The sequence below is a fragment of the Molossus molossus genome, unplaced genomic scaffold, assembly GCF_014108415.1.
Source record: "Molossus molossus isolate mMolMol1 unplaced genomic scaffold, mMolMol1.p scaffold_m16_p_15, whole genome shotgun sequence".
Lineage (NCBI taxonomy): Eukaryota > Metazoa > Chordata > Mammalia > Chiroptera > Molossidae > Molossus > Molossus molossus.
This window is the reverse complement of record NW_023425350.1, coordinates 63,151,933-63,178,866: the sequence shown is the minus strand read 5'-3', so window position 1 is coordinate 63,178,866 and position 26,934 is coordinate 63,151,933.

Genomic DNA, 26,934 nt, shown 5'->3' with positions numbered 1-26,934 from the left:
TTATTTTTAACTAACAAATAATCCTAAAATCTCTGTGACTTAATTAAATAAAATATTTTTTTCACTCACCCAAAGCCCCCGTGGTGACTCCCCAAAGCCATAGTCCTCCATATAGTTACTCAGTGATTCAGATTGATACTTTGATTTAATATTTTAACACAAGGTATTCTCGCCTTTTCTCAAAAAAAAAAAAAGAAGCTAAAGAATTTGGGAGACAGTTAAATGCTTAAATCCTAACATAATCCACATGACCTCTACTCACAATTTATTGACCAGAATTAGTTGTATAAACCACACTCAGCTTCCACACCCATGTCTCTGGAAGCTAAGGGGACAGCATGTCTGTAAGCACAACTTTACCTTAAAAATACAATGATAGACAAGACCTAGATGATAAATGATGTAAATGGAAAAGTTTAAACACATACACAATACACATTCTTTTGAAATCCCTATGAAACTCATGTTTTTAAAAATTATATATAAGAACAACTTTAAAAATAAACATAAATAGCTAAAAAGAATAGAATAGTCCCCATTACCTCATTACAGTGGAATTAACATTGCAATTAACCACAAATATAAAAAAACGCTAAAACTAAATCATAGATACTTTTTGAGATTCCTATAACAGTGAACAAAAATAATCTATGATGATAATCATAATAATATTTTATTTTATAGACCTTCTGATTTGTCAGGCATCATTTACATTTGTTACTTATTTATCCTAAAAATTTTTCTATGATATCTTATTGTTACCAGTCTTATTTTGTAAAAGAGTAAACTGAGGCACAGAGAGGTAACATGCCAAAGATCACAGAGATAGTTAAAGGGGGGGAAGAGTCAGAATTTGCGCTGCCACTTAGATAATAATGATACTATCAAAACTCACATGGCGTATCTTCAGGAATGCTCAGAAAAAATAATGCAGCTCTTTGAAACAAGGCATTATACAGTAAACCAAATATACCTGTAGGTGGAAGAAGAAATCACTAAAAATTATATGAACTAATTTAAAAAAGGGAAAAAGTTAAACTGCCAAACAAAGCTTAGCATTCATTCTGAAAACAGGTAGTTTTCTTTTCAATCCAATCAAAAATATTTTAAAAAATCACAAACCACCCACATAATTATAATTAAGGGTGAGAAAACCGCAGAGGTACAAAAGAAATTTAGAGAAACACTGAGAATACTATTTTTAAGAATATAGAATTGCAACAGAAGTTGCAATGACATTAGTGACTTACTTTTATAAACTACCTTGATTGAACATAGAAAATATTGTGAATGTAAATAAGCCAATTAACTTTGCAAGAATGAGAATTTCAATAAAGTACTATCTTCTTAATAAATTCCAGTGCGAGATGATATTGCTATCTCATTGTATTAAGAAATATTAAAAACAGAAATTATTAAAATAAATCAGTATCCCTGGCCTGTTTGGCTTAGTAGTTAGAGCATCGGTCTGTGGACCAATAAGACCCAGGTTGGATTCCGGCCAAGGGCACGTACATCAGTTGCAGTTCATCCCCAGCCCTGGTGAGGTGTGTGGGAGGCAACCAGTCAATGTGGCTCTATCACATCAATGTTTCTCTTTGTCTCTATCTCTTTCCTCTCACTCTGATGATAAATAGAAATATGTCCTCAGGTGTGAAATAAATAAATAAATAAATAAATAAATAAATAAATAAATAAGCAGAGGGATTTGCACTAAAACAACAAACAAATTGAATTGACTATAGTCAAATCTCATAAATGTAACAGGAATAGACTTCTTTCTATGTGTATATGACATGCTAGATGTTCTCAGGCACCTCTTCCTATGAAATGACTTTGTCATGGATAAGATACATTATTTGTGTCATTATAGTACACACAGGTGACAGAAGAGGTCTCCAAAGACACCCCCCACCCCAAATAAAAAGCATATTCTTGGTGTATGGAGACTAAGCCAGGGGCATACGGAAGAGCTGGATTGGCCAGATGACCACCCAACCCGCTGTGTCTTGCGGACCTGGTTTTGCAACAAGGAGCAGCTGAATCAGCAGCATCCATACTAGATCTGCACGCTCTTCAGACTAGTGTTTGGCTCAGAGTCCTCTGTGGTCCCTGGAATAAGAAAATTATCTTTCCCCTCTCCCCAGAATAACCGCAGGAGTCCCACAGATTTTATTAGAAAACAATAAGCTCATGCCCTCAAATCATCAACCATACACAGAAAGCTGAGAAAGGGGGAGAGGGAGAAATGGGGACGAGACAGGTGGGGATGGAGGTGAGAGAAAGAGAGAGAGCACTGGAGATGGAGTGAGAAAGAGATAAGAAAAAGCCATAGGTTCGGATTCTCAAAGTGAGATAAATAATATAAAGGATATTTCTGAACTGTTTAACTAAATAAAGAATGAAATTAAGTAAGTAAGAGACTCTCAGGAATAAACAGGCAAATATGATGTAAAATAAAATGTATAAAGATTCTTAAAAAAATTTCTAGCCCTGGCTGGTTTGGCTCAGCGGTTGGAGCGTCAGCCTGCGGTCCAGAGAGACCCGGGTTTGGTTCCCGCTAAGGGCATGTACTTTGGTTGCAGTTTGTCCCCGGCCCTGGTTGGGTTGTACGGGTGGCAGCCACTTGATGTGTCCCCTTCACATCGATGTTTCTCTTTCTCTCTCTTCCTCTCTCTCCCTCCCACTCTACATGAACAAAAAACAAAAAAAAAAATGTCCTTGGGGAGGATAAAAAAAAAAATTAAATCTTCACCTAAGGATATTTCTCTACCTTCAGATAGACTGGGAGAGAGGGAGCGAGAGAGAGAAACATAGATGTGAGAGGGACACATTGACTAGTTGCCCCTTGCACGACCCCAACCTGGGCCTTGGACAAACTGGAACTGAGGTACGTGCCCTTGACCGGAATCAAACTCAAGACTCTTTGGTCACGGACTGATGCTCTAACCGCTGAGCCAAACCAGCCAGGGCTAAAAATATTAATTTTAATATTTAAAAATCACCTTAGTGGATTACTAAGAACAGATTAGATAGAGCATAAAGATAAGTTTTGAAGGCTTGATATGTGTTACAGGAAAATATATGAATGCAAATCAAAGAGATGTAGATAATAGGATGGAAAAATAAATCTGTGTGTGTTTGTATGGATATATTTGTGTGTGTGCTTGTATGCAAGTGTGTGTATGTAAAGCCAGCAAGAAAAAATAAAATGAATGAGGGACAAGCATATTTAAATAATAACTGGGAAATTTCCAGAACACTGAAAAGTATGAGTCCTCATATCCAGTGAGGATCAATAAGTCAAATCTTAATTTGGATATATATTTATGAAATTGCTGAACACAAAAACCAAAAGATAAAAAAGATCATCTACTTTTATTTTCTATTATAGGGGAAATCAACTAGACTGAAGAAGACTTCTTTTTTATTTATTTATTTATTTATTTATTTTATAGATTAATTTTTGTTACAGATGTTTCTCCTTTTTCCCCCACTGATTTCCCCCTCCCCCTCCCTCCTTGCCCTTTCCCCAGATTGTTGTCCATGTCCACTGTTCATGCATATATGCATATAAGTTCTGTGGTTCATCCCTCCCCCACCTCCCCCCTCTTTAGGGGATCGTCAGTCTGTACCCTGCTTCCGCGTCTCTGGGGCTACCCCATTCCTCAAACTGTTATGTTCATTATATTCCATGAATAAGTGAGGTCATATGAAACTTGTCTTTCTCTGTTTGGCTTGTTTCACTTAGGATGATACTTTCAAGTTCCCTCCATGTAGTCTCAAAGGATAAGAGATCTTTCTTTCTTACCGCTGCGTAGTACTCCATTGTGTATATGTACCACAGCTTTTTGATCCATTCGTCTACTGATGGACACTTGGGCTGTTTCCAGATCTTAGCGATTGTAAATAGTGCTGCTACAAAGATGGGGGTACATATATTCTTTCTGATTGGTGTTTCAGGCTTCTTAGGGTATATTCCTAGAAGTGGGATCACTGGGTCAAATGGAAGATCAATTTTTAATTTTTTTTTCTCTATTTATTTATTTTTTTTATTGATTAATTTTTGTTACAGATCATTCTCCTTTTTTCCCCCACTGATTCTTTTTAACAGCAATGACCGACCGAACACAAAGAGAAAGAAGTGAAATTAAGGACAACAATTAAGGAACAGGTGAGGTATAAAAAGAAATTTCCTCAAGGGCTTTGATTCTCCTTGACTTAGCCTTTGAGTTGTAGCCACCAAATAACATGTTTTGTGGAACGGAGGACAAGGTATACAATGCTAAGAATATCCATATACTTTAAAAATTGTGAAAATAGCCCCGCTTGTGTGGCTCAGTGGTTGAGCATCAACCCATGCACCAAGAGGATACTGGTTCTATTCCCAGTCAGAACACATGCCCAAGTTGTGGGCCAAATCCCCAGCAGGGGGCATGCAGAAGGTGGCCAATCGATATTCTCTCTCATTCATGTTTCTATCTCTCTTTCCCTCTCCCTCTCTCTCTAAAATCAATAAAAAAATAAATAAAAAATAAAAAATTAAAAAATAAACATTGTGAAATTATGCTAAATTTGAAATTGAACTTTTTATGTTCTCAGGTTGTGAAACAGTTTAGGATGAGGTCTTGATCACTGTCCTGCAAGCTAATGAACCAGGTAAAAAACACTTTAGAACATGTAAAAAGCATATACTGATCTTATCTTTAATTTAAACTTTATCTTTTGTTCATCATGGGATTTTTGCATTAGTTATTATTTGTTAAAGTGGTGTGTTAAACTATTATTTATCTTGATTACTAAGTGTTTGGTAACCCCCTCACATTTTACACTGGAGAAAATTGCCTTGGTCACCCCACCCTGGTCCTATTACATGCTGTTCTACAAAATAGAATTAGGTTACTTAGCATCCGATATTACTAATGACTTTACATTAGATAAGGTCTGTGTAAATGATGATATGATTTCTTTGATTAGTTTGAGTGAGAAATACAATCAAATGTTCTGTCTCTGTCTCTGGTTCTCTCTTTTTTAATCAGAGTACCCTGTCAAAATTCCCTTACACACTTCCATTAGCCAAGAGTTCCTAAGAGGGCCTTGGATTCTTCCATCATGCCCCACCCCACCTTGTCCCAGGACTCCAAGTTCCTCCCCATTGGCCTTTGGGGTTGTGTGCCCCAGGTGTTTCTGGGGAAAACACGTTTGTCAGTGTTTAGCTGTTTCAATTTACCATTGTTTAGTTATAGTCGAATATATTTGATTCGTTGTTGAACATTTTCTGTTTAGTGTATTATTTTCTTAACATGAGCTCATGTCATCATAAATTATTATCACCAGCACATGATGTTCAGAGTAAACCATTTCCCCAATTTTTGAATCTCCAGATTCACAATTCCTCCAGGGTTTATTCTACTGGGGAGGAGGGGGGTAAGATCTTCAACCTCAAACTCACCTTCACTTGTGACTATCTCAGCCTATCACAATCCTTTCTAAAAATGTTTATCCCCAAAGCCCTTCACTCATATGCAAATTTACCAAATCATCTTTCAGTGATAAGCATATAGGGTAGTGTTGGAGAGACCACAATAGTTACTGATGTTCTTTCTTGGAAGAATTGGGTCCCATTTCTTCTTATGTTAAATGCTTTGAGGGTAAATTTAGTGTTAACATGCTGGAAACTATTACAGGTTTAGTATTGGGCTTCCATTACTGCTCGCCCTTTTGTATATTTAACACACACAAAAAAAATGCAGGTACTCATACATAAGCTGAAAACCAATTTGTTTATATGATTTAAATGCACTAAACATTTACATTTTCTAGAGCTTAACATAACATTTTCTTATCTTCTCTTTGGTTATTAATTTTATTTTTCCTTTAGAAGGACAATATGTAATGTTAATAAAAGAGATTTAAGTTAACATTACTTTAGAGTTAACTTTTTGTTTAATTTATCTCTTGAAGAAAGATAAATGTGGTTACTTTCAAGGTTGGATTTTTTCTTCTCACACAGATATTCATTGTTCTTCCTTTAGAAGCACAAAAACCAATTTTCTTCTGGAACAACATACCTGCCATTGTGTATTGATTGCTTTTTGGTTTGAAGAATTTGAATGTACAACTACATTTCTTCCCACTGGGAAACACTAAAATGTACTAGCATTACATTTTGGTGAGAAGAAGATGAAGGAGCTAGGATAGAATGGGAAGGAAGATAAATGAGATCAATTTCATATAAATAAGGTCCCCCCCACCCAGTACCTGCAGCTTGCTCTCATATTAATTCTCCACGTCTTTCTTTTCAGTACACACACACACACACACACACACACACACAAACACACAATTAAACCATAATCTCTTTTGCTAATTCAAGGAACTCTATGAATATAAAAATGCTACCCTTTCAGTTGAATAAAAATAAACTGCTTTCAGAGCAAAACAAGTAAGTATCATCTCACTTATATGTGGAGCCTAATGAACAAAATAAACTGATGAACAAAAGAGACCCAGAGACATGGAAGCAGGGAACAGACTGACAAACCTCAGAGGGAAGGGAGTGGAGATGAGAAGAAATAAACCAAAGAACTTATGTGCACATGTGCATAACCAATGGACACAGACAACAGAGCTGTGAAGGGAGGCTTGGGGGGACAGGAGTGGGGAGCAGGGTGTCAATGTGAGAAAAGGAGGGACATTTGTAATATTTTCAACAATAAACAGAAGAAATACAAGCTGCTTTCAGGTGATTTGGTAAATGGCTGATTGACAGTGAAAAAATTTAGTTAAGTAAAATGTGTGAGCAGTAGTATTAAGAGTTAAGAAAGAGCATTAAAAATGAGAGAAAAAAATTGTCAAGTTTATATCAATTATCCATTTGAAGTTGATAGTCTACTTTTATTATAACTTTGATTCAACATTATTTATGCCACTACCATGCTCCACTGATTTATTGTTAGTTTAAAAAAATTTTAAGAGAATATAAAACTATTGTTTATCCCTAGTCTTATAACAGTATGTCTCAAAATGAGAGCAGATATTTAGAGAAATGATACTTAAACTTCCCAGAAGGGAGAGAGTAAATGGATGTTCTCAAATAGAAATAACTGTTTCATAAGCCAAGTTCTCATATTCTTCCTTGCAAAAAGTGAGTGCCATGGGTACTAAATGATTAGCACAAATCCATACAACGTGGTTTGTGTGGATTATATATTGGCATATCCACTATGTACAATGGTCATACCCAAACTCTGTTATCCTGATTTACATTTTTGTATTGTTTACTTCATCAGCTATCTTTCTCAATAATGTATTCATGGGTACATCTTGGCTTAAATAGTTGATTGTTACACAAAAACAAATCTGAAAGAAAACTAATTCATTCTAGAGAAATTGAAACATTGCTAAGAGAAAAATGTAGGTCAAATATTACTTTAGTCTCTACAGAAAGTTCCATCCCTTGTTACAGAATGAACATCAAATTAGATTCACAGAGAATCATTATTTTTCTAAGGAACTTTCCTGACTCTCCATATAAGTGTAGATTGTTAAGCACTGCTCTCTCTAGCTACTCTTAGTACATCAGCCAATCCCAAAAGCTCAGAGAGGTATATTTAGCCTATTTCCATTGGTGAGTGGACCAGAAGTATAAATTAGTCTTGACCTGAAATCTACTAAAATCTACTAACTTCTCTTCATAAAGATATATATATATATCTTTACTTTGCATCAGTAAACTTACCTGTAGAAATTAGATAACACATAAATTATCTAAAAAGAAAATTAAAGCTATCTCAACCACTCTCAATGTAAATCTTAAAATAAACTGATCTATATTAAAAATACCAATCAATACAGGGATATGTTTAAAAGACAATTTGAAATATGACAGCATACATTTTCAATTATGTTAAATATTTCTATAACATTAAGAGAAAATGTGAATATTAAATTGTCAGTCTTCTTCCTCATAAATCTGTCTTGGTATAGATACATTAATCTATTAGTATCTTGCTTGTGGTTCCATTAAATATTCAAATTAAATTGGACAAATCTTTATAACACTTATTTTCTATTCCATAAATATGATTTATCATATCGCCAATAACTTCAATTGTGGAAAATAAGCACAGAAGAACAAAATTATATGGACTTAGAGTCCTAAGAATAAGTGTATAAGATAGCTAAGCTAAAAATTATTGAGACTAATTAAGAAGATGAAAATGAATAAAAGAAATTGTAAAGAAATGAATATACTCTAACTAAACTCGACTTATTAAGGAAGCAACATGTGTGTAAAAATAGATAAGAAGAACAATAGAATATAATGGGGTGAAAAAAATAGGATTAATTTATAAAACAGCTGACAGAGCAGGGTAATGTATAAGAATGGCCTTATGGATAAATATTCTTTTCTAGCCAAACCAATAAAAATTAAAAATAACAGGATAGGGGCACTTTGCTAAAAAGAAAACTTTTAAAACTTTTAAATAATAAGTGGTCTATTCCAGCTGAACCTCAGGAAACAATTATGATCCACCCCATGTCATGCCAGCTAAGGGTGAGTGAGAAGTGTAGACCTCCACCTTCGCCAAGTTGTAATGAAGCAACCCAATTTTCTCATCAGTGTAGTGTCAGAACTGACTAAATAGGGAGCTGGGACTTTCATTCATATTGACAGTAAAAAACGGCTCCTTCCCAGAGGGTCAGTGGAGACCAGAGAGGGTGCTTGGGCTTCAACTTCCTCAGGGAAATGAGGCATTCCACCACCTGCTGAGGGGCCTCTCCAGACGTGTAGTGGAGAGTCAGAAACTTATCACTGCTCCGTCCTCAGAAGGCTGCTATGGTGATGCAGTAGTTCTATATCCTGATTGTGGTGATGGTTACACAAATGTACACATGTGATAAAATGATACGGTACAACTCACACACAATGCACTGATGTCAAATTCTTGTTTTTGTTATTGTGCTATCATTTTGTAAGATGCAACCATTGTCCAGCTGTTGTGGCTCAGTGGTTGAGCATCGACCCATGCATTAAGAGGTCGCTGGTTCAATTCCTGGCCAGGACACATGCCTAGGTTGTGGGCCCAATATCCGGTTGGGGGCATGCAGGAAGCGATCAATTGATGTTCTCTCTCATTGATGTTTCTATCTTTCTCTCCCTCTCACTTCCTCTCTCTGTAAAAAATCAATAGAGGAAAAGAAAGAAAAAAAAAGATGCAACCATTAAGGAAAACTGAGGGATGGTACCTAGGACTCATGTGTACTATGTTTTCAACTTTCTGTGAGTCAATTATTATTTTAAAGCTCTGGAGATGAATGGTGATGGCTGCATAACTATGTGCATGTATTTAATATTCAAAAACTCCTCACTCAAAAGTGGTTAAGAAGGGCCCAGCTCGTGTGGCTACATAGGTTGAATATCATCCCATGCACCAGGAGGTCACTGGTTTGATTCTCAGTCAGGGCACATGCCCAGGTTGTGGGCTCAATCCCCATAGGGGGTGTGCAGGAGGCAGCTAATCAATGTTTCTCTCTTTCCCTCCCTCTCCCTTCCTTTGTCTAACATCAATAAAAGCATATTTTAAAAAGTGGTTAAGAAGGTAAATCTTAGGTTAATTGTACTTTACTTCACATTTTATAAAGTGATAGAAACTAAATTTTCTAGAAAGAAAGTCCACAAAGACATTTAGGACCTTCTCAAGTAATCTAAAATATTAACTATAGTTACAAAAGAGAAGAGGAAGGAGATTTGTATTTTGAAGAAAAAATAGGCATCAATTTTCTATAATTAGATGAGTGATATGAATTTACAGATCGAAGAATCTGAATAAAAATTCAGAGTTTAGTTTTGAGTTATTTCTCTTTTGCTCTTAGCTCTCTTTTGGATATATATATCCTTGGTCCTACATATTAAATATATAATTTCATTTCACAATTTATTTTTTCTTTTGTTTTATATTTTTATAAAGGTATTGTTTTCAAAGTAGCAACATTTACCAATTTTGCACTTGCTTATCTAAATCATTGTTTTTTTTAATATTTAAAATTATTTTATTTTCTAAAATATAAATCATTATAAATATCTAGGGTTCTGCAGTATTATCTCTCTTATCTCTTTTTAGAACTAAAATATATATATATGCTGATATTTTTCCATGTCCATGTGCATTTTTGTCTCCTCTGTCAAAAAGCCAGTTTTATGCTTCAATTCAACATTTTAATCTAGCCAATTTCTCTGCATATTTTCTTTCATATTTTGTCTAATCTGCTATTACATACAACTACAGAAATCTCAACACTACTCTTTTCCTTCAAGAATTTCATTTAGATCATTTTTATCATTTCATTTTCTTGCTTAATTATCTTTTTATTCCTTTAATTTATTAATAATGTTAATCAATTATTTAGCATCTTTATCTTTTCACTCAGTTATCTGAATCTCCTTTAGGACTCTTTATGTCATATTTGTATCCCTTCTCTTTCTCTTTTATATTTTCATTTCTAGGTGTTTTTTTTTTACTGATAGTAAGACTTCTATTAAATATTGGGAATACAGTTACAAACATTGCACTGTACTGTGTTCTTCCAGAAACAATTTACTTTTCTCCTGCCAAGCAGCTAGGATAAAAATAAATTATCATGATGAAATTAATATTGACCTGATTCATATTTTGGATTATCTCAATGGTAGTGCCTGTGTATTTCTGGCTTATCCCTTTGCAAGTGGAAGTCCTTGGACAATACCATGTGAGGTCTAAGTGTTTACCACATCTTTTAGTCTTCAGTGGTTCTAATACTGTGAAGTTCAGCCTCTTGTCCATCACTTTGAATTAGTAAATATCTTTTTTTTTTGGTACGTGCCCCTAGCGGGAACCGAACCCGGGACTCTCTGGTCCACATGCCGACGCTCCAACCACTGAGCCAAACCGACCAGGGCGAATTAGTAAATATCTTAAGGGAAAATACAGGGAGACAGCTGGTCTCATTTCTTGTCCTTTTCTATTCATGATTTTGTCCAGTCTAGTACCTGAATCTTGGATATATATAATTGCTACACACACACACACACACACACACATGCACACACACTATGTAGTTATTCTTGAATAATAATATATATGCACACTGAATACTATATACAACACATATAAGTTATATTGGACACCTTATACACTATGCTCTTATACGGCACATAGTGTATTGTGCGCATTACATTTACATGTATAGGTCATATTGACCTGTATGTGTTTGTTCATCTTTTTCAGTCGTTTTCATGTATCACTTTTCCTTTGCCATGTCTTTGCTTAGAGCGTAATCATATGCTTTTTTATTCAAATGTAAATGAAATCTTAACTCTTCTTAGGACTTTCAGTGTTTTCAGTGTGTCCCTTCCCTGCCTTTCCGATATTGTTTCCCACTGATTCTAGCCGTGTATGTCGCTGTTTCTCATGTACAGCGTGCTTGTGCCTTCTCATGTTGGGCTCATTACCCAGAGTTCCTTTATTTACCCTCCTTCTTTGATCAATTAAATGATTCATTTTCTTATTCTCTAAATGGTCTTATTCTACCATGGAATAACAATTTGTTGTCAATATATTATCTATAACAATTTGTTGTCAATATATTATCTTTGAAGAGACAAAAATGTGTCAAAAACATATTTCTTCTTTCTTACTCTAGAAAGACCTCATCTTGAGCTAACGGCATAACCAGATCATTGTTCTGCACATTTTTACATATCAACATTTGTTACAATGTGTTTTTTAAAAATCCTCATCTGAGGATATTTTTATTGATTTGAGAGAGAGAGAGAGAGAGAGAGAGAGAGAGAGAGAGAGAGAGAAACATCGATGTGAGAGAGAAACATTGATTGGTTGCCTCCCATATATGCCCTGACATAGGATTGAACCTACAACCTAGGTATGTGCCCTAATGGGGAAACAAACCTGCAATGTTTTTGGTGTACGGGACGACAATGTTCCCACCAACTGAGCCACCTGGCTGTGGCTATTATATATAATGCGCTTTATTCTATTAAAATTTAATAAAGAATTAATTTTTTTCCAATGTCATGGTAGGCACAAAGATATAAAGATGAAGGAAATGTGAGACATTTTTTAAAGAAAATTGTTCCCAGAGTCCAGTGTGTGAGGAGAGATCAAACTATTGTTGGCTAATAGACCCCTCTCACTTCTCAGCCTAGGAACGAACTGGCCAGTCTCCAGCTGATATCAGCTTGAAAATGCAAAAGTCCCAATATAACCAACCTCTTCAATCAGTATGTCCATCTTTCTAGGGAAGTAATATGCTCAACCATGTGAATCCAGGCCCTTTGTGTAAATTTCTATAATGTTTGCATGACTGTAGCCTTTAAACTTTCTGCTGATTTTTGTGAAATAGTCTGGGGAAGGGGACAGTTTTTTGCATCTGGACACCTGGAGCATTCTGCTGACTCTGTTTGTAGATTTCCTGTCACCTGCCAATTGATGTCCTGGGCTGTTATGATGGCTGCACCCACTCAGTGTGTGTGCTGCATGTGTTTTAATTTTGCATATCACATTCTAGTTCTCAAACACTTAACCATGCAAGCATATTTTTAAGCCTGTTGCCTAGGTGATATTGTATTTAATTTATACTGAATGACTAATCTAGTTCTTCTATCCTGACCTATGTGTTTGGTATATTATCTCCTTTGTACTTGGTATCACTTACACAATGAAGGGCCCAATAAAATGGATTTATTTTTATAAGCAGTATCATAGTTCGCTTTATTTGAATATTACGCTAATAACGGTCTTTGTTAACCAAAGACACTATTTCCTTTGAAGTAATATAAGTGACACTATTAAAATAAACTTTGTTAACATTTTTAAGGGACAGTTTTGCAGTAATGCTATTAGCAGATGGTGTCCAGGAATCAGTTGTAAATATGCATTTCTAACTCACCAATGGAAAATGCTAAAATAAATTCAGCATCTGTGGAAAATACTACTTCTAGATCTGTGTTAAAAAAGAAACTTTCCCAAACATCCCTCCAAATTTCTGAGGAGATTGTTCTCTTTATAAAACTCTCTGTAATATCTATTACATAAAATAAAAGCATCTGGAAATCCAGCAGAAAAAGAGACATACCAAATTTCTTCCAGACATTACTTGATAGGCTATAAACCTTAAAATATCAGAGATGATTGCAAGTATGACAACTGATCTTTAGTTATAATACCAGCAATGTGATACTGTAAAGGTAGTCATGCTCATTTTCTTCTATTGCGGCCACTAGGAAAGAACTTGTTTTGGATATGTACTAGGAAAGCACCCTAACCATGTAAGACATTTGATGACAAAGCATGTCGTTGCTAGGCTTCTATACGTTTATCTGCGTCATCAACTGGCTGCAGAGAAGAAGGGAAACCGACGTTTCTCAATCACCCCAAACCTATCGCTATCTTTCGAATGAATTGTGTATTTTCTTTAACACAACCCCAGGTAATTAGAAATATCTTTTACTTAAAAACTGAGGTAAGACGACCATATGCCAAACTTAGTATGTCTTTGAATCCCATGGTAAGTTCCTCTCTTTCGCATGAAGAATACTATTGTGGCACATTTGCCTGGATGTCCAGTGTCCTTTCCCTCAAGACAAGCAATGCAATGCTCTAACCTCAGCCTAGAACACAGAAAGCGTACATCCAAGCTGTAACTTGATGTCTTCCCCATCTGTAAAATAATAATAATAATAATGATATAAAAATTAAAATTAGAAAAACCAACCACTCTGTTCTTTCTTCTATATTTAATCTCACCTAGTAAGTACCTGATAACCTAAGCCAAAAATCTAGGTACAATCCCAAAATTTCTTTTCTTTCTCCCATTATTCACTGACTTCGTCCACCTCCTTCACCTCTTTTGTGTTATTCTTATCACCCTTTTTACTGATTCTCAGCAGAACTTCGGCATCTATGACTAGCACTATTACAAAAATACTGGTTAATTCCTTTCTTCTAACCTGTTCTTAGGCAATTCGTGTTCATCAGTCCTGCTGAAAGCTGATCAAGTCCTCACGTGAGAGACACGTGATGTGGTTCCCCTGTGCACAGACCACAGACCACTGCTGTATCCCAAACATGGAGAAGCATGCCTGGCACAGGAAGCAACAGAAAAGAGAAGTCATTTAAACAGAAACAGTTTTTCCTAGGTCTGTATAACTGAAACAACAAAACAGACCCATCCTTTTTTATTTTGCATCCATTTATTCATACGATAGCTATCTATTGAGTTCCTACACGGCATTGAGCACCATCCTGAGTGGTGTGAACAGTCGTTGGATGAGAACGTTGTACGTTAATGGCCATGGCATGCAGACCAAGGAAGATTAGCCTTCAAGAAGACAGATAAAGTGTTTTGGCACTCAGGTTGAGGAAGAGGGAAGAAACTTGAAAAAGGGAGAAGTGCCAATGAGGGGTGGCCTCCTGGAGGATGTGGCAGTCAAGCTAGGTCCTTTTTATTTAATTTTTTTTTCTCTTTATTCATTTTTAGAGAGAGAGGAAGGGAGAGGGAGAGAGTAATAGAAACATCGATGAGAGAGAACATCAATCGGTTGCCTCCTGCATGCCCCCCACTGGGGATTAGGCCCACAACCTGGGCATGTGCCCTAAATGGGAATTGAACCAGTGACCTCTTGGTGCATGAGTCGCTCAACCACTGAGCCACACCAGATGGGCTCAAGCTAGGTCCTTAAACAGGAAAGGCTTTCAACAATTTTCAGGTGCATCCTGCAGACAGGGCGAGCTCCAGCCTCCAATCCCATGAGTAACCCCTTCTCTTGCCCTTCTAACAGTTTCTCCGTTGTTCTCTTGTCACTCAGAATGTCTTCATCCCTGTGAGTAACATCATATTTAACTGAACTGTTAAGGAGTGATTTTAGCTGATGTGTAAGGAATGTGGAAGAAAGTGTGTTGAGAGTTAGAGCCATGGCGAACTAACACCTCCAGGAATTCAAATGCTTCTTGCCTCTGTTACCCTGTGTTTCAGAAATTTCTTCCCTCAGGGGAGCGCGTCAGGTGTAGAAATTCTAGCTTCACTTAAATAGAACCACATGCAATGAAGAAGAAACAGAGCATTCCTTGTGTGTCATTTTGTTGTGGTGGAAATGTTTCCCAGAAGCCCCTGAAGACTTTGCCTCAGTTCTCGTGAGCCAGCTCTGGCTCACAAGCCATTGTTCTAGCTGTCAGAGGGGTGGAGTTGAAAGGTAATTATCAGCCTGGCCAGTGCAGCTCAGTGGCTGAGCGTCGACCCATGAACCAAGAGGCTCCAGTTCGATTCCCGGTCAGAGCACATGCCCAGGTTGTGGGCCTGATCCCCAGTGGGGGGCATGCAGGAGGCGGCCAATCGATGTTCTCTCTCATCGATGTTTCTCTCTCTCTCTCCCTCTTCTTCTCCATCTCTCTAATATCAATAAAGAAAAAAACGTAAAAATAAAAAAGAAAGGCAGTTATCAGGTGTCTTCCATTATATACCCTGGACGATAAGCTCTATCAGCAGGAAATAAAAACAGCTTGAGCCCTGGCCGGTTTGGCTCAGCGGTTAGAGCGTCGGCCTGTGGTCCTGAGAGACCCGGGTTCGGTTCCCGCTAAGGGCGCGTACCTAGGTTGCAGTTTGTCCCCGGCCCTGGTCGGTTGTGCGGGTGGCAGCCACTCGATGTGTCCCTTTCACATCGATGTTTCTCTCTCTCTCTCTGTTCCTCTCTCTCCCTCCCACTCTACCTGAACAAAGAATGGAAAAATGTCCTCGGGTGAGGATAAAAAAAATAAAAAAATAAAAAATAAATAAAAACAGCTTGAGGTTGACTGTATTAGGTACCAACATCCTCCTCTCCTCCTCCCTTCCTCAGACTTCTCTTCACGCTTTGTCTTCACACCATCCTCCGTCCTCTGAACTCCTTTGATAAACATTGCCTGTTCCCGTCATTTGATGGACAACGAGCCATACTGATGAATACTGTTCTGTGAATATCTCTGTATTAATTTCTTATGGCTGCCATATCCAAGTACCCCTAGTTGGTTGGTTTAGACAACAGAAATGTATTGTCTCGGTTCTGGAGGCTGGAAGTGTGAGGTCAAGTTGTTGGCAGGGCTCTGCTCTCTCTCTCTCTCAATAGGAAGGGTCTGTTCCAAGCTTCTCTTCTAGCTTCTAATAGTTCCTTGACTTGTGGCATCTTAATTCCAATAGTAATGTGGTGGTCTCCCTGTGTTCTTGTTCTTGTGTCCAAATTTCCTTTTTTCATAAAGGCAGTCATATTAGAGGGTCCATTCCAATGACCTCCTTAATTTGAACATGTACAAAGATCCTATTTTTAAATAAGGTCACAGTCACAGATACTTGTTTTACAGCATCAATATCTTTTGGGGAAAGGACACATTTCATACAATAACCATGTCTAACTGACCAGCTAGGCAGCAAAACAGTTTCAGGACAAGAATTTTTTTGCAAACATGTATTTCACAGAATGTATCAGATTGCTTTAAACATAATAATTGCTGCCCTGGCCGGATTGGCTCAGCAGTTAGAGCGTCGACCTGCGGTCCTGAGAGACCCGGGTTCGGTTCCCGCTAAGGGCGCATACCTCGGTTGCAGTTTGTCCCCGGCCCTGGTCGGTCGTGCGGGTGGCAGCCACTCGATGTGTTCCTTTCACATCGATGTTTCTCTCTCTCTCTCTGTTCCTCTCTCTCCCTCTCACTCTACCTGAACAAAAAAATGGGAAAATGTCCTCGGGTGAGGATAAAAAAAAAACATAATAATTGCTGAATAAATACTCTGATTAATGATGATTCAAATACTCCTCTTCTGACTCAGTGTTACTTTAAACAAGGTCCAATAGCCCTGCCAGTCTGGCTCAGTGGATTGAGCATCTTCCCATGTATTAAGAGGTAACTGGTTTGATTCCCAGTCAAGGTACATGCCCAGGTTGCAGGTTCAATCCCCAGTGCAGGGCATGTAAGAGGCAGCCAATTGATATTTCTCTCTCACTGATGTTTCTATCTCTCTCTCTCTAAAAAATAAATAATAATAATTTTTAAAAAGTCCAGGAAATACTAGTGCTGTGGCAGATCTCCATAGATCTTCTATGGAGAAAAGGGGAGAGAAAAAAAAAAATCCCAAAGTCAGAGATCATATTTGGCAATGGGATTGTAGTACAATTAGTTAAAAATTATTAAATAGGTTATTTCCCCTTTGGGAAATTTAAAATAGTTTAACATACTATATAATGTGGATCTGTCAAAGAGCGGTGTGTTATTTGGTATTTCCCAAATATATGGGCCATGTTTATTTTTTTTCTACACAGAAAATGTGCTAATGTCTTGATAAACAATATCACTCTATCAACACTATCTGGGAAGTTTGCTCCCTTGGTTCATGGGGAATTGGCTCCCAGAGGAAAGCTAATGAAACAAACAGAACTAAACTTCATCAGCTCCTGGTTTATATCTTGCCACATGTCTAACCCACGTTAGCAGGTATATCTTTCAGTGTTATAATATTCTAAATTTGTTCCGTTAATCACAAAAGGTTGGTTATTTAGCAGCATAATACTAAAACCATCTAAAGGGACTGTGAAGTTTTGTAAAATGATATTATTATTGGTTTTTAATTCTATTTACAAACTTAGCCGATATTATCATTAGTTTTTAATTCTGTTTAAAAAACTAAAACGATGTCTGTAGATACTACTACAGATTTGATTATTTATACCTCTCCCTTTTGCAATACTTAATACTTATTTGGTCTTTTGATATGTGCAATTGATAGTTGTCAGATTTGGTCCCGTTTAACCGTGATCCTGTAAGAATACACTGAACGGTAACTGCAGGGGGACCCTGAGATGAAACTGTCAGGAACGCGAGAGAAATGGGAAGATTGAAGGCCAGAGGTCGGCACTGCGGCAGCTAATTTAATGTGGTTTAGATCCGATCACAGTCATCCTTAGGTGCACAGGCAGGTGCACGGACATAACATTTCCATCCCCAGCACTCCAAACCGCAATCTGGGTTTCAAAGCCACCTCCAAATGGCACAGAGCCCAAAAAGCCCTCAGCTTGGTTTCTCTTGAAATATGGGTTTTCCCTTCTCTAGTTCTGGGAAAGTTGGTCTGTCCCTAAAGCCAAACTCAGAAGGCTAAAATGCACATTGTCTGACCTTCGCACAGGACTCTTACTCTGTCCAGACTCTCTACCAAATTGTTTTGGTTGGAGAAGCATTGGTAGAAGGGTCCTGAAGCAGAGGCACTCGGATTTAAGTCTCAAGTCAGTAAATCCTCACGTTAGTGGAGCTTGAACTCCAAAAGAGACTGTGCTGAACACAGTTGTGTAAACCGTATGCTCTGTTCTTAACCTTTCTAGTTCTTTGTTTTCACTTTAGCAAAACGGAGGCAGAGATATGTACTCGGTTGAAAAGGATGACATTGCTATTTTTGAACATCAGAACATTCAGAAATTACAATTTTATGTCCTTCAACTTATCATCCAGACAGTAATCATGTGGTTGCCCCTGAAAATAGATCTAAAACACCTGACCTATTGCTTCAGAATAGCAGTAACAAGAAGTTATTATTATCTACATATTTGCACCTGTAACAGTCTACTCCACATGAAGCATGAAAAGATGTAGAAAAAAGGTATGATCACTCCCAGGGAATCCCTGAGTTTAATCAGAAATGCTAAAATCAAAAAATGTTAACTCTGATATCAGAACATATTTGCATGCATTTATATTTTTAAGGAATTCAAAAGGAAATAACAACTGTACATTTAGAAAACCCCAATAAGATTATTTTCATGAATCTTTGATTCACAAACACATTATCTTTTTTTTTCTTAATTTTATCCTCACCCAAGGACATTTTTACATTTATCTTAAGATAGAGTGGGAGAAAGAGAGGGAGGAAGAGAGAGAGAGAAATATTGACATGAGAGAGACACATTGAGTGGTTGCCGCCCACACGACCCCAACCAGAGCCAGGGACAAACTGAACCGAGGTACGTGCCCTTAGCGGGAACCAAACTCGGGACTCTCTGGTACACAGGACAACGCTCTAACCACTGAGCAAACCAGCCAGGGCCAAACATATTATCTTAAGCCAGAAAACTTTCTTAACGTTCCAGGCTTTCTTCCCAAACAAAAGATTTAAGAACGTCAGTGGATTTATTTTATTTAAATTTTTTTTCCCCTTTATTGATTTTAGAGAGAAGAAGTGAGAGGGAGAGAGAGATAGAAACATTGATGAGAGAGAACATCAATTGGTTGCCTCCTGCATGCCCCCCACTGGGGATTGAGCCCACAACTTGAGCATGTGCCCTGACTGAGAATCGAACCGGTGACCTCCTGGTGCATGGGTCGATGCTCAACTGCTGAGCCACACTGGCTGGGCAGAATGTCAGTGGATTTTCAATAGGGGAAAAAAAAAAAAAGATCAATTGTCAGTACCTGATGCAAACCTGTGTCACACCTATTTGCCGACAATACAATAGAAAACAGAAACCTATTTTGAGGCACAGCGAGAGCTTGTGCTGTTCATAAAGGCCAAAGCTCCATTTGAAACAGCAAGATTAGAGTTGGCCAAGTCTGCTGGGGCCGCCTGGGCTGAGGTTTGAAAACAGGCTTGAAAGTGCTGTCGCCTTAGCATGACTTCTGTGCTCCAATCAGCACCGGCTACATGTCTAGGTTTGGCTACAAACTGATGATTCCTGCTTAACATGGATAAGACATGTTAAACCATATTGACTCCTGAGGTTAACTCCCATTTAAAAAAAGAGAGAAAAGCAAAGGTATTGACTCTCTTCATTTTAAAGTTTGAAGTAATTACGCATGATGAAAAAACTCAAGAGTTGGCATTCGGTGGCTAGAAAGTCAATGCGTCAGGACATGGGAAATGAAGCATAGGCTTCATCTGCAATAATACCTAGGAAATGTGAGGGCCTGGGCTTGACCCTGGGGACCACTGCCACCCGACCTCTGCATCCCTGTCCCCCCCCGAGAGAGGTGCACCTAGTTCCTGGCCCTCCACACAAAGGCTGGTGATATTTTTGGCTTTTTGGTTGCCATCCCTTCTCCTAAATTTAATGAAGCTTATTGGTCCTCAAATATACACAGGATGCCAAAGTGATATTCTTGTTTTTGAATTTAGAGGCAAATGGAATGTGATAAACAGAAGCATGGTGGCTTCTTAGCAATTGCGTCTGAGGGATTTGGAAGGTTTACTGTGCTTGAGTAGCCAGTCCCTTGAGCTGGCTGCCGTGGAGAAGAATGAAAACAACACCCGGTCCATGCCATATAAATGAAGTTTCTGGTCCTCTTCCCAATGCAATCTGAAGTAATAGGACACATGTTCATTTCTGGTTTTTGGCACCTGCTGGAACTCACTTGTGGGATGAAATTGCTGTCCTTCCCCAACTCGTCACAGCCGACCCAGCACTCTGCAGGGTCTGGCAAATCCACAGCCCAATGCCCATTTCTTCCCCTCAGATGTTCATGTCCCTTCCATAAAATGGGGTAGAACAATGCTTACATGAATTTTTCTCAATAACTATAGAGTCAGCCCTCCACATCCATCGATTCGACCAATCAGAGATCAAAAACAGTATTTTCAATCTGTTGTTAAGAATCTACGTGATATGGAGTCTAGTTATTAAAAACCCATGTATAAGAGGTTGGGCACAGTTTAAATCTGTGTTGTTCAAGGGTCAGCTATGTTATCAAATAAATGCTCTAGGAAAAGGGCGGTGTTTACAGGTAGGAAAATAATCTAAGGTATAGTCAAACTGAGAAGGACATGAAGGTCATCTTAGTCGCCATTCCACTGGTGAAAATTGTTCAGCCAGAGGAACCATCATGTCAAATTTTCTAAACAGATGGCAGTGCCCATCCAAGCAAACTGTTAGGGACTGATACATCTCACTTTGACTCCACCTCCAACACTGCAGCATGCCAAACTGGAATCCTTTTTATTAGGACTATTAATGCTGTATCAGGAAGGAAGTAATTCTATCTTTCACAAACATTTACTTTTAATTCCTTGAAGAGCTTAAGCTGATAAATTGTTTCATGTTTTTCTATTTTGCAACATTAAAAATTCTTTCATTGCCATAGTGACAGATTTTAGAGGATCTGTGCATTTCATGTCCATGGACGTAAAGTTAAGGGGGAAAGTCAAAGAATCCTCTCAATAACCCATAGCTCATTGAGCCAGAAACTTTGGAGTTTGGGGAACGGCAAAGACGTGAGCGGTTAAATAATAAAACATATGCTTCATGTGCTGGCAAGCTGGGAATCTGCTCAGGCAGCTGCATGGAGACCCTCCAGCCAGGATTATCCTGAAATTCTCTGTGCACAGGGTTGCTGAATCCAGTCCTAAATCCATTTACATAGAGTCCTGTGCAAAGCATTCTGAATATCTTATTTCAGGGACACCAGGAGTTTTTTTTTTTTTCTGCCAAAATAATAACTCCAGCAGACAGATTTCCAGAGGTGAAAATGCCACCATGAGTGAGTATTTTGCTTTTGATAACTTTCAGGCGATGGCCTGTCTTCTTTTGGAGCACGCTTTTCCAATGGATGCGCCTGGCATATTTGTTCAGCTCTTTCAGTTCCTGGAAAAAGTGGTAAATGCAGCCTCTGTCCAACACGTTCCACTCTTTCTGCCTCCCTAATCTTTGACAGAGTAGGAGAAAAAATCAGCATGCATTTGACATCATCACACAGACTGCGCCCGTCTCTCCACTTGATTAATCTCCCTCCAGTCCAATACATATTACCAGTCACTTTAAATTCCTCAAATAGGGCCCTGCACTTTTCTGTGTCACATGCTTACCAACCTGAATGGAGTGCAGTGAAAAATGCATTTAAATCTCCCCAGTGGCATGTCAGGTAAAATGTGATTTTTAGGATGAAAAAAAAAAAAAGAGGGAGAAAAGCCACTTACACTTATATTTTATTTGCGTTAGTTAAAAAAACCCACAGATAAGTGATTAATTTTCACACCTTCATTTTAGTTTCTATTTTCCAAAATAGAAATGAAAAGTTATCTACTGCACAGCTGGGTTGTGATTATATAATATGAGTGTGTTTGTTTGCTTATGAATACACATGTATATATGTGTATATGTGCATATGTACATGTGCACACTGCTTAGCCCAGTATTTGGATCATGTTAAGCACATCATTATATATTTTAGATATAGAGATTGTTTTATCTATTTTTTTACATTTAATTTCTGTGTAACTCTGGTTGTTCAAGCAGGTTTCACTGGAATTTCAAGATGACCTAGTTGTTATTTTTAAAATAATTAAAAAGGCCTGGCTGGTGTGGCTCAGTGGTTGAGCATCACCTGTGCAACAAGAGGTCACCAGTTCGATTCCCAGTCAAGGCACATGCCCAGGCTGTGAGCCTGATCTCCAGTGGGAGCATGCAGGAGGCGGCCAATCGATGTTTTCTTTCATCAATGTTTCTGTCTCTACTTCTCCTTTCCTCTCTCTCTCTCTCTCTCTCTCTCTCTCTCTAAAATCAATAAAGAAAGAATAATAATTGTAATAATTAAGAAAAGTTTCTAGACAAATATTTTGGGGAAAAAATCAGTTTAAAAATATCAGGGACACTATGCCAGGCAGATTGAGTGGAAGGTAAAAAAACAAACAAAACAAAAAACATGAAGACATAGAAATGATGAAGCTTCCACTTTGGAGAGATCATGCATTTTGCAAGGTAGAGTAGAGGGATTTGTGTATGAGATGTTTGCTATAGGAAATTTATGAAAGAACTTCAAATCCAAGCTCTAGATTTGTACTGAATAGTGAAATGCTCGAGTCCTTATTAAAATCAGACACACAGCAATGCAGCTATGCATTGGAGCAAAATAGTTACTACTTCTTTTTGGTTGGATTAGTGTTTATAAAGAAAATAGATATCAGACCTTTAATATTTGTCAATATTCTGAGTGAAACATTTCATTATGTTATTAGTTGCCCTTTTTCTGATATTCAGAGTGTCTCTTTTGTGAATTCCTTGTTCATATTTCTTGTTTATGTTTTACTACATCTTTTGTCTTTTTCTTAATTATTTGCCAGAATTCTTTATTTATTCTAGATTGAACCGATATCTTTGTTTACTGTGTTGCAAATACCTGCATCATTACATATTGAATAATAAATAAGGAAAAACTGAAACTTTATTCACAGCTGGGTAAGAACGTGTATTGACATAACCTCTTTGTTGAACATTTTATTTTTTAGTTTTATAATTATTATTATTTTTTTCTCAACCGAGGACATTTTTCCATTTTTGTTCATGTAGAGTGGGAGGGAGAGAGAGGAAGACAGAGAGAGAGAAACATCCACGTGAAAGGAACACATCGAGTGGCCGCCTCCCCACACGACCCCAACTGGGGCTGGGGACAAACTGCAACCGAGGCACGCGCACTTAGTGGGAACAGAACCTGGCGCTCTTTGGACCACAGGCTGATGCTCTAACCGGTGAGCCAAACCGGCCAGGGCTTTGTTGGACATTTTAATAAAATTTAGCAATGTTGAAAATATCCCTACACTATGACCCAACAATTTTCATATCTCTATCCTAACAGAAGAATACCTCCCACTTGGTCATAAAGAGACAGATACAACATTGTTCACTGCAATATTGTCTATAATAGCAAAAACATGGTTGTCTGTACAGAAATGGGTAAAAAAACATAAAAGATTAGAAGAATAGGATAGCGTACAGCAATAAATTAAACAAAGTAGGTCTATACATTGGCAAGAATAAAATTTGTAAAAGCCAGTAGCAGAAATACTAAATAATATTCCATTTACATAAAAAAATTTGAAACATGCACAAATTGTATTCCTCATGAATACACATATACTTATGTAAATATATTAAATAAAAATTCATAAAACTGATCAAATTCATAATAAAGAAGAGTAGACAAGATGAGTATGGTGGACAATGTAATTTTTTCTTCTTCTTTGGACAATGGAAATTTTAATTGTACTTATATTTTTTTTATTAACATTTTAGAGCAAAAAAATAGATACAGTAGATAAAATGTGGATTGTGTACCAACCTCTCAAAGAATAGGTTACCGAATTTAAGCTGAATTAGAGAATACATGGGAGGCCCAATGCCAAAGTAAAGACATGTTACTGTCTTATGTTGAATTAACATCTTAACACCTACCTAAGGAGAAATCCATTAATGCAGAGTCTTAATATATGCATGAGCCAGCTGCACAGAGATCATTGTCCACCTCACAGACCCATGTTCAGTTGGTCCAATCCCACAATCTCTTCTCAATGCAGCGACTCTGTCCTCAGAGTAGAACAGCGCAGCACACAATGAGGAGAGAACAGTGAGATCCTGATTTGGGAGAAAAATGGAATCTTCTACTTCTAGGGAAACATTAGCATAATGAGATTCTGGAATTTCTTTTAATCGTTGTGAAGCATCTACATTATACAATATGGTTGTGGAAGTTCCAGCCCATGTATATATATAGAAATAAAGTTACAGTTATTTTGCATGGCGGATTTAGTAACGTTTGGTACTGACTGGGTACAATAGTTATATAAAGAAATGTTCCTCTATGTCAGAAATCACATTAGAAAATAAAATATAATGAAATTCTACTTTTAAGTGCAATAAAACATTTAAAGATATGTGAAGAATATCTAAAACATAATTCTAATAAAAACAGGCATTTTTATTGAGAAACAATATGTCTATTTGAATAAAAGGAGAAACATACCAGTGCTATAGACTTGGATGCATTGATTTCAGAGTTTAAATTAATTTTAATTGTATTAAAATGTACCCATTTAAACATTTGTGATTAATACAATTAAATTAATAGTTCAAATTAATTTCATTTTAAAATAAGATAAAAATAATATACCTTTCATCTGACTATCAAAATAATACATATAGGACACTAGCATTGAGTGTCTCATAGGAAACCGATTCCAGGCTCAGTGGTCAAACCAAGTATAATTAAAAAAGTGTTTATTCTAGAGGTGTGAGCAGAGTTAAAGTCACAGACATAGGGTAGTGATGCTCCTGGGGACCGCAACAATGAGAAGCCATTTACCATCCTGGGTCTGAAAGGACAGGAGAGAGAACTGAGTCACCGGAGCTTAGAGAGAACTCATTAACTTGGAAAAGCAAGTTGTCCCGTGGAATCCAGCCTTTCGTCAGAACGGCGAGAAAGAGGGTTAGGAGAGGGGACACCAACATGACCCCTTTCTCCATTTGCAGTACTGGATCTTGCTGCCACCTACTGGCCACACTCAACAAGTAGCTATGGGGCAAGAGTGAGCGGTTCATGGCGGAAGCATGGATGGAAGGGGGTGGTCAAAGTATCCAGGAAGATGCCAGAGATATTTTTCATATAATAACACAATAATTAACTTTGACATAAAAGTAACACATTTATTGAAATAGTGGTATGCCTACATATTCTGAAACAAGTAGAAAATGCAGTAGAATGGTGTTTAGAAATACATTTGTAGATTAGGTGGTTTAAGTGCCACCACACTTTGGCAATCAATGGCACCAAAAGCCCAGAGGATTACAACCACAAAGGCTTATTTTGTTTTCTTCATCAGGTGCCCACTGCAGGTCACATGTGACTTTGTTTTTACTCTCCTTCACTCCAACCCCAGGATGATAATACATGCCCACTCTGGAATGAAACTGGTCACTTGGCAGAGGAGAAGGGGACCTGGCAAAGTATGTGCTTCCTTGTAAAGCTTATCAAACTTCCACACAGAAGCAGAATGTTACCTTTGCTCGCATTTCACTGGCTAGAGAAAGTCATGTGGCCAAGACCAGTGTCACTATGGTAAGGCTATATAGGCATTCATGGAGGTGAAGGAGAGAAGAACCCTTAAGAGATGTTTGTGGTTGTTATTGTGAATGAATAATATAATGTATCACATCCCCTTAGTTATAAGTTACCATATGGTAATAGAAGCCCAATATAGCAATCAAAAGCCCATGGGAAACTGTGTTCATAACCACAGTGAGTGGAAGGTAGAAGGAAGCCAGAACAATATCTGGATTTTACTGATGTAGAAAAAGGGTTTCATCAAGGTGAAATAAAGTGGCACAACACTAATCAATTTGGGACAGATTGGGAATATCTAATTCTTCACTCAGGCCTTTTTTCAGCACTATTTAGTTGGGCCTGACCAGGCTTTGTTAAACAGGAAGGAGCTCATTTGGGTGTGTGTGTGAAGTTAACACTATGTATTGAAGATCAGGATCAGTGCCAATCTCATCTTTAGATGTGAAGCATAATGCATTTCTGAGGACCTGGGGAGATATCCCTATCAATCTGTCCTTCCCAGAGCTGCTCCTACGTAAGAATGAATAAGAGAAAGAGCATTTGGTGTGTGTCTGAGATAAAGAATGCCAGGACCAGACCCAGATCTCAGAAGTCACATGCTATTATATCTATACAACTCCCTAGATCACCTATGGATAAGCATTTTTTTCTGCGACAATTTTTTAAAATGGGGAATTGTAGAAAATTTTCTAATAGACTATCTAACCTCACAACTTAAAGAACTAGAAAGCAAACAAAAAGAAAACCCCAGAGCATGTAGAAAGAAGGAAATAGTAAAGATCAGAGCAGAAATAATTGAGCAGAAATACATGGAGACCAAAAGAGCAATTCAAAGTATCAATGAAACAAAGAGCTGGTTCTTTGAAAAGATAAACAAGATTGATGGACCCTTAGCTAGACTTACCAAGAAACAAAGAGAGAGAACCCAAATACACAAAATCAGTAATGAAAGAGGAGAAATAATAACTAACACTACAGAAATACAAAGAATTGTTAACAAATATTATGAACAATTATATGGCAACAAATTCGACATTCT